The sequence below is a fragment of the Chrysochloris asiatica genome, unplaced genomic scaffold (assembly GCF_000296735.1).
Source record: "Chrysochloris asiatica unplaced genomic scaffold, ChrAsi1.0 scaffold00152, whole genome shotgun sequence".
NCBI lineage: Eukaryota > Metazoa > Chordata > Mammalia > Afrosoricida > Chrysochloridae > Chrysochloris > Chrysochloris asiatica.
The window spans coordinates 638098-644859 of NW_006408670.1; positions in this window are offsets into that span (position 1 = coordinate 638098).

Sequence of the window (6762 nt, forward strand, 5' to 3'; positions counted from 1 at the left end):
ATGAGGTCTCGTAGCTTTTTTACTGAGTTTATGGGGTTTTCTATATATAGGATCATATGGTCTGCAACTGAGAGAATTTTACTTCCTCTTTGCCAATTTGGATGCCTTTAATTTTCCTGTCTTGCCATATAGTTCTTGCTAAGACTTCCAGCACAATATTGAATAGAAGCGGTAACAAAAGACAACCTTATCTGGTTCCTGTTCACAGAGGGAAGGCTTTCAGTTTATTTCCTTTGAGAGTAATGTAGGCTGTTCGGTTTTGTATATATGCTCTTAATTATGTTGAGGAATTTCCCTTCAAGTCCTATTTTGTTGAGTGTTTTTATCAGAAATGGATGTTAGATTTTATCAAATGCCTTTACTGTATCAATTGGTATGATCATGTGGTTCTTTTATTTTTTCTTATTTATATGGTGGACAATGTTGATCGTGTTTCTAATGTTGAAATATCCTTGTATCCCTGATATGAATCACACTTGATCATGATATATTATCTTTTTGATGTGTTGCTGGATTCTGTTTACTAGGATTTTGTTGAGAATTTTTTCATCTATGTTCATGAGGGATATTGGTCTATAATTTTCTTTCCTAGTGACGTCCTTTGCTAGTTTTAGTATGAGGGTTATGCTTGCTTCATAAAATGTATTAGAAAGTTTTCCCTTTTCCTCTATCTTCTGGAATAATTTGAGTAGAATTGTTGACAGCTCTTCCCTGAATGTTTGATAGAACTCACCAGTGAAGCCATCTGGGCCTGGACTTTTTTTTGTTGGAAGTCTTTTGATGACCTGATCAATTTCTTCTTTTGTTATGAGTCTGTTCAGATTTTCTACTTCACTGTATCCATCTCTTCTAAGTTTTCAAATTGGTTGGAGTACAACCCTTCATATTATTCTGTTATTATCCTTTTGATTTCCTTGGGTTCCATTGTGACATTGCCACATTGTGACATGTGGTTTCTAATGCGTGTTATTTGTGTCTTCTCCCTCTTTTCTTTTGTTAGGATTGCCAATGGTCTGTCAATTTTGTTAATCCTTTTAAAGAACCAGCTTCTTGTCCAGTTGATTCTTTCTACTGTTTTTCTGTTTTCCATCTCATTTATTTCTGCTCTAATTTTTATTATTTCTTTTCTTTTGGTGGCTGTAGGTTCCCTCTGTTGGTCTGTTTCTAATTGTTGTAGATGTTGTGTTAATGTGTTAATTTTGGTTCTTTCTGCTTTTTGGATGTGTGCGTTTATTGCAGGAAATTGTCCTCTCAGCACTGCTTTCACCGTGTCCCAAAGATTTTGTTACGTTGTGTTTTAGTTCTCACTTGTTTCTAGGAACTTTATGAATTCACATTTAATTTCTTCTACTACCCAGTCGCTTTTCAGCAAGGTGTTATTTAGTTTCCATGCATTTGACTTTATTTCCTTGGTCTTCCTCTTGGTGATTTCTAATTCGATAGCTTTGTGATCTGAGAAGATGCTTTGTAGTATTTTCATAATTGTAAATTTATGGAGATTTGTTTTGTGGCCGAAGACATTGTCAATTCTGGAGAATGTTCTATGTGCACTCAAAAAGAGTGTGTATCATGAAATTTATGGATTGAATGCTTTGTATACATTTATAAGGTCCAGCTGGCTGATTGTGTTGTTTAGTTCTTCTTTGTCTTTGTAAAATTTCTTTCTGGTTGTTCTATCCATTTTTGAAATCAGTGAATTAAAATCACCCACTATTATTGTAGATTCAATCTATTTCTTTCTACTAATCTATTAGATTTTGCTTTATATATTTTGGAGCTCTTTCATTGGGAGCATAGATATTTATTATGGTTATGTCATCTTGTTCAATTATTACTTTAATCATGGCATAATGTCCATTTTTATCTATTATGCTATTTTTTGCCTAAAGTTTACTTTATCAGAGAATAGTACTGCTACTGCTGTTTGTTTATTAGTGCAATTAGTTTGGTATGTATTTTTTCCATCCTTTGACATTTAATCTGTTTTTGTCTCTGTGTGTGAGATGTGTCTCTTGCAGACAGCGTATTGAAGGATCTTGTTTTCTTATCCATTCAGCCACCCTCCGTCTTTTTACAAGTGCATTTTATCCGTTTACATTCAGTGTAATTAGAGATAGTATGGATTAATTGCTGCCATTATGTTTGTGTGTTTGTGTGTGTGGTGTTGCTGTTTTGTTCTGTGTGTCTTCCTTTGTTGAGTTCATACTTTTTATGTTCTTTCTTGTGAATTTCCTCATAGTTTTAATGTTTCTATGATTTTGGATTTTCATTCTCCTGGTATGTTGTGAAGTGTTAATTTTCTTTGATGTCACCTTATAGTACATTAACTTTTCTCTCCATTTAGTGCAGTCTATTTTATCCTATAATTAACCTGTCCTTCTCACCATCGGGACCTCTGTATTTTTACATTGTAATTGTTTTGATCATAGACTGACCTCCCAGATTCTCTGAGTTTGTTCTTATAGTTTTGTTCTGTTCTCGACTCTTCCATCTGTCTATTTAATTCTGGGAGGTGCTGGTTGTTGTCTGTTCTTGTTGGTTCTCAGTACACAGAACTGCTTTAAGATGTTTTGTAGCACATGCTTGACTTTGGCAAAATCCCTTAGGTTCTGTTTATCCTGGAATTTTTTGACTACACTGTCATATTTGATTGATACCTTTGCTGGATAAAGGATTCTTGTTTGGCTTTTTTTTTTTTTTTTCTTTCAGGGTTTTATATATGTCTCTCCATTTGCTTCTTGCTTACATGGTTTCTGCTGAGAGAACCGAGTTCAATCTGACTTTCTTGCCTTTGTATGTACCACTTCTCTTTCCGTAGCTGTTTTCAGGAGTTTCTTCTTATCTTTAATGATATGTCTCCATGATTGTCTTTTGGGGTCTCTCCTTCCTGGGATTCATTGAGTTTCTTGAGTTTTTATCTTTTCAGTTCAGGAGGTTAGAGAAATTTTCTCCAGTAGTTCTTCAACTATTTCCTCTGTGGACTTGTGTGATTTTTCTTGTTGTGGAATGCCGATAATTCTTAAGTTATTTCTCTTCATGTTGTCCAATATGAATCGTAGACCTTCTTCCGATTTTTTAAATCTTTTTTTTGTGCTTACTCTTCTCTCTTAGTGTTATTGAGAGATTTGTATTCCCAGCTCACTGGTTCTGCCTTCCATCTTGTCTATTCTACTCCTCTGCCCTTTCAGAGTGTTCTCTATTTCTGATATTCTGTTATTGATCATTTGGACCTCGTTCTGTATGTTTTTATTTGTTTCCAATGCTGTATTTATATTATTTGATTGTTCCTGTAGCACTTTCCTGACTTCTTCCTTATTTTCCTCAACTTCATTGAAAAGTGTTTTGAAACATTTTATAATCATTTTTCTGAATTCCTTTTCAGGCATTTCCAAGGCTTGTCCTCCTTCCAGAATGGAGTGTAGGTATACCTCTAGGTCATTTGTCTCAGACATTTTATCTTATTTCTGGGCATGTGCTGATATGGTCATCTTTTTTGCTTCTTCGACATGTTTAGTGTTTATCTGTGGACTTAATACTTAATCAAGTATGTGTTTTGGGTTTTTTAATCAGGATGTGGGCTTTCCTTTTTACTCTTCAAATAGTTTAACTCAGATTAACTTTAACAGGTGTTGTCTCTCTCCCTGGTATATGGCAGCTGGTATTGGTCTTTGGCTGGGTTTTTATGTTTTATAGAATGTGATTGTAGCTTGACTATATGGCAGCAGTTGCTGACTTTTCTTGGGTAATATAGGGAGAGAGAGAGTCCCCCAAATGTAGAAGGAGAAGCATAAATAAACAAAACAGCACCAGCAGTGGGGGGGGGGGGGGAACTTGACTGAATACTGCAGTCTATAATCACAGAAAAGAGAAAGAAGAAAAAATAATCTATAGACAAATATGAATATGACTTTAATGTCCTCTCTTCAGCTTCTTACTTTCAAAGCTGCCTGAAAGATTACAAGATGCCACTGTTGGTTGTTATGCTATACCTCAGGGTTCAATTTAATTTTTGGCCTGTTTTCTTTTTACACTGTCTTTCCCTCTCTACAGCCCTGTCCTGCCCTTTTCCATATTTGAAACAAATAAACAAACAAACAAATAAAAAACGTTCAGGGCTTGCTCTTGGACTGAGTAACTGTGCATATACGTGGCAGAAGACCCCACCATTAGTGTGATTGGGGGGTGTCCACTTATTCAGGCTCCCCCTCTAGTCACCAATATGGAGGTTTGAAAACAGTGGGGGTGCCAAAGACCAGATATAAGAAAATAAAATAAAATAAAATAAAGAAAATCAGAACAAAGCAAAACTGACAAAGTGTATTGTCCACCTTTGCTCCAAGGTTCCCGTGGCATTTTTCCTTGGTGTGTCTGCTCCCCTACTTGGTCTTGCTGTTTGGTCTCACCCAAGATGTCAGCTCTGGGCCTCCGAGTACAGCAAATTCAAAAGTACATTACTTCTTAATTTAGCTTCAAGTTCCAGTAGCTATATGCCTTCAAACTCCTTAAATATTACTAGCTCTGTGGTTCTGAATTTTGGAGCTCTGCCCTGGATCTGCTTTGCCTGGTATTCTGTGATATGGCTGATGACAAACTTCACTTCATCTCCACCCTTGCTGCCATCAAGCCCCGCCTCCACTTCCCTCCTTTTAAACAAAACATCTACCTTTACATTTCTGACCCTCACAGTCTATCCTGATAGCAATTGTTTATTATTTTACCATAAGAGCCCTATCTCCATCTTGGTGCATCAGCCCCATCTCAACAGATTCAAAACTACTCAGTGGAGGTTCTACATTACCCAGCTACATCTGAAATTATGCTCCCTCTTGAAATCTTGCAAGCCAGTCACTTCTTGCCTTTGTACTCTCCCCTCTCCCCCCCCCACTACTTTGAGTAGCCAATGTCTAAATTCCCTGTCCCTGTCAAACCCGTGTGCCAAGGAGTTGGAAATGATCCTTGCTCTGAAGATTTGCTCCTTTTTTTTTAGCTACTACATCCATAAATGTAGGTAAAATTCTTCAAATTGTAGCAGATTACTCTTTTTTTTTTCTCTCTCTCTCTCTGTCTCTCTCTCTCTTTCTTCTTCTAGTTCAGTTCTGATCATCCAGCCATTGAAATCATGTTAAGTGGGTACTATCTGCATATGTGTGTATTCTTGTGCATCTCCCCTCATGTCATATCAGCTGAATGTTTCACTCTCCGCTCTAGTCCTGTATGGCCATGTCTCTGGGCCCAGGATTCCCTAGGTCTTATCATACTGCTGGCCAATCAGGTCTCACAGGGTCTATTGAACGAGGTAGGAGCCAGTTCACAACTTCATTGCTGTTTTTACCCCAATTCCCCTTATCAATGACCAACATGGTCACCAGGCAGTGTCAGGGACTTGCCTCGACATAGGGGTTCGATTCACAAGGAGGAGATACCTGGCGGTGGTAAAGATATAGCAAGAATACACAGAAAGAGACAAAGAGAGAGACAATGAGGCACCCCAAAGTCAGGGTGGATACATCACTGGTGGGCAAACTTGGGAGTACAGGCATCGTGGCCTCTGCAGGCAGCAACTCACTGCCCTGCAATCTTTACTGCATGCCCTCCATCTTGTAATGCACTGCAATCTTTACTGCATGTCCTCCAACCTGTAATGCACATCTTGGGAGGCCCGGGCCTCTGTTTTATTTAGGAGAGGAGCTTCACACCAAGCTGGGAGGGACTTCGGCAAGGTATAGCTAACATCAGTATTTTCCAGACATTCAGGTAACTTTACATTGTACTTCACTGGTTCGAATCCCAGGCCTGCAACTTGGTTTCTCAGGCTCAATTAACATATCTATAGCCCCTGAGCTCAGTTGGGGGAAGGTAAGAGGTAAGGACAAAAGCTTGGGCAGAGTCCTGCTGTTTCAGCTTCCTGAGCCAGGTTTTCAGGAACATGGCTAAATAGCTAACACTTGGGAGAGATTCAGGGTGGATGCCTTTTTTGTCTGTAGAACAAAGAACTGCGAAGTAACTAAGATATTTTTAGTTAATCCTTTAGAGAAAGGCTTGACCTTGCAACTTTTACAGTCTGGGCTTTTAGGAAAATATTACATTTATCTGTGTATATCAAGGGCTTCTTGTCTGCAATTAATAAATATAACTGAACACTAAGATGAAAAACAATTTACTATTGACTGCCAGTGGCCTCATTTGTTACACTCGGGCCTATAGGGCCTCGAACCTCTAATCAGGCTTACACGGTCTGCAACAAGGTAGACCACATGCTTGTTCATGAATTCCCCTTGAGTCTTAGTCTTGTAAGGGGGATTGTTCTGAGGGGACCTGACCACTTACCTTGATGGCTACTGGCTGAAGAATTTACTAGTTCTTGTAATGGTCAATCAGACAACCGTTATTGTTTTTTGATTTTTTTCCTGCCGATCTTTCTTTCATGAAGGATCTTCTGTTTTTCTAGCCCCTCCAAGCTGGTCTACTTGTCCTTTCATGTGGCAATTTCCCACCCCAGAAGATTCTGGATAGGGTTCAGGATTCCACTATGGACTTATGCAATGCAAAGGCACCACAGGAAGTCTCTTTCACTGGGGAACTTTAAGCTCCTTTTAAGGTATTCCAATCAGTTATAAGCTGATGATGGACTTATAAGCTTTCTATTGTAATGTTTCTGCCTATTCCTTTCTCTCTTCCACAAGTGGCTATTTTACAATGGTAGACATAGGAAACCAAGATTCAAAAGACAGTCAAGCATCTTAATATTGTTTCCCCTCTTTT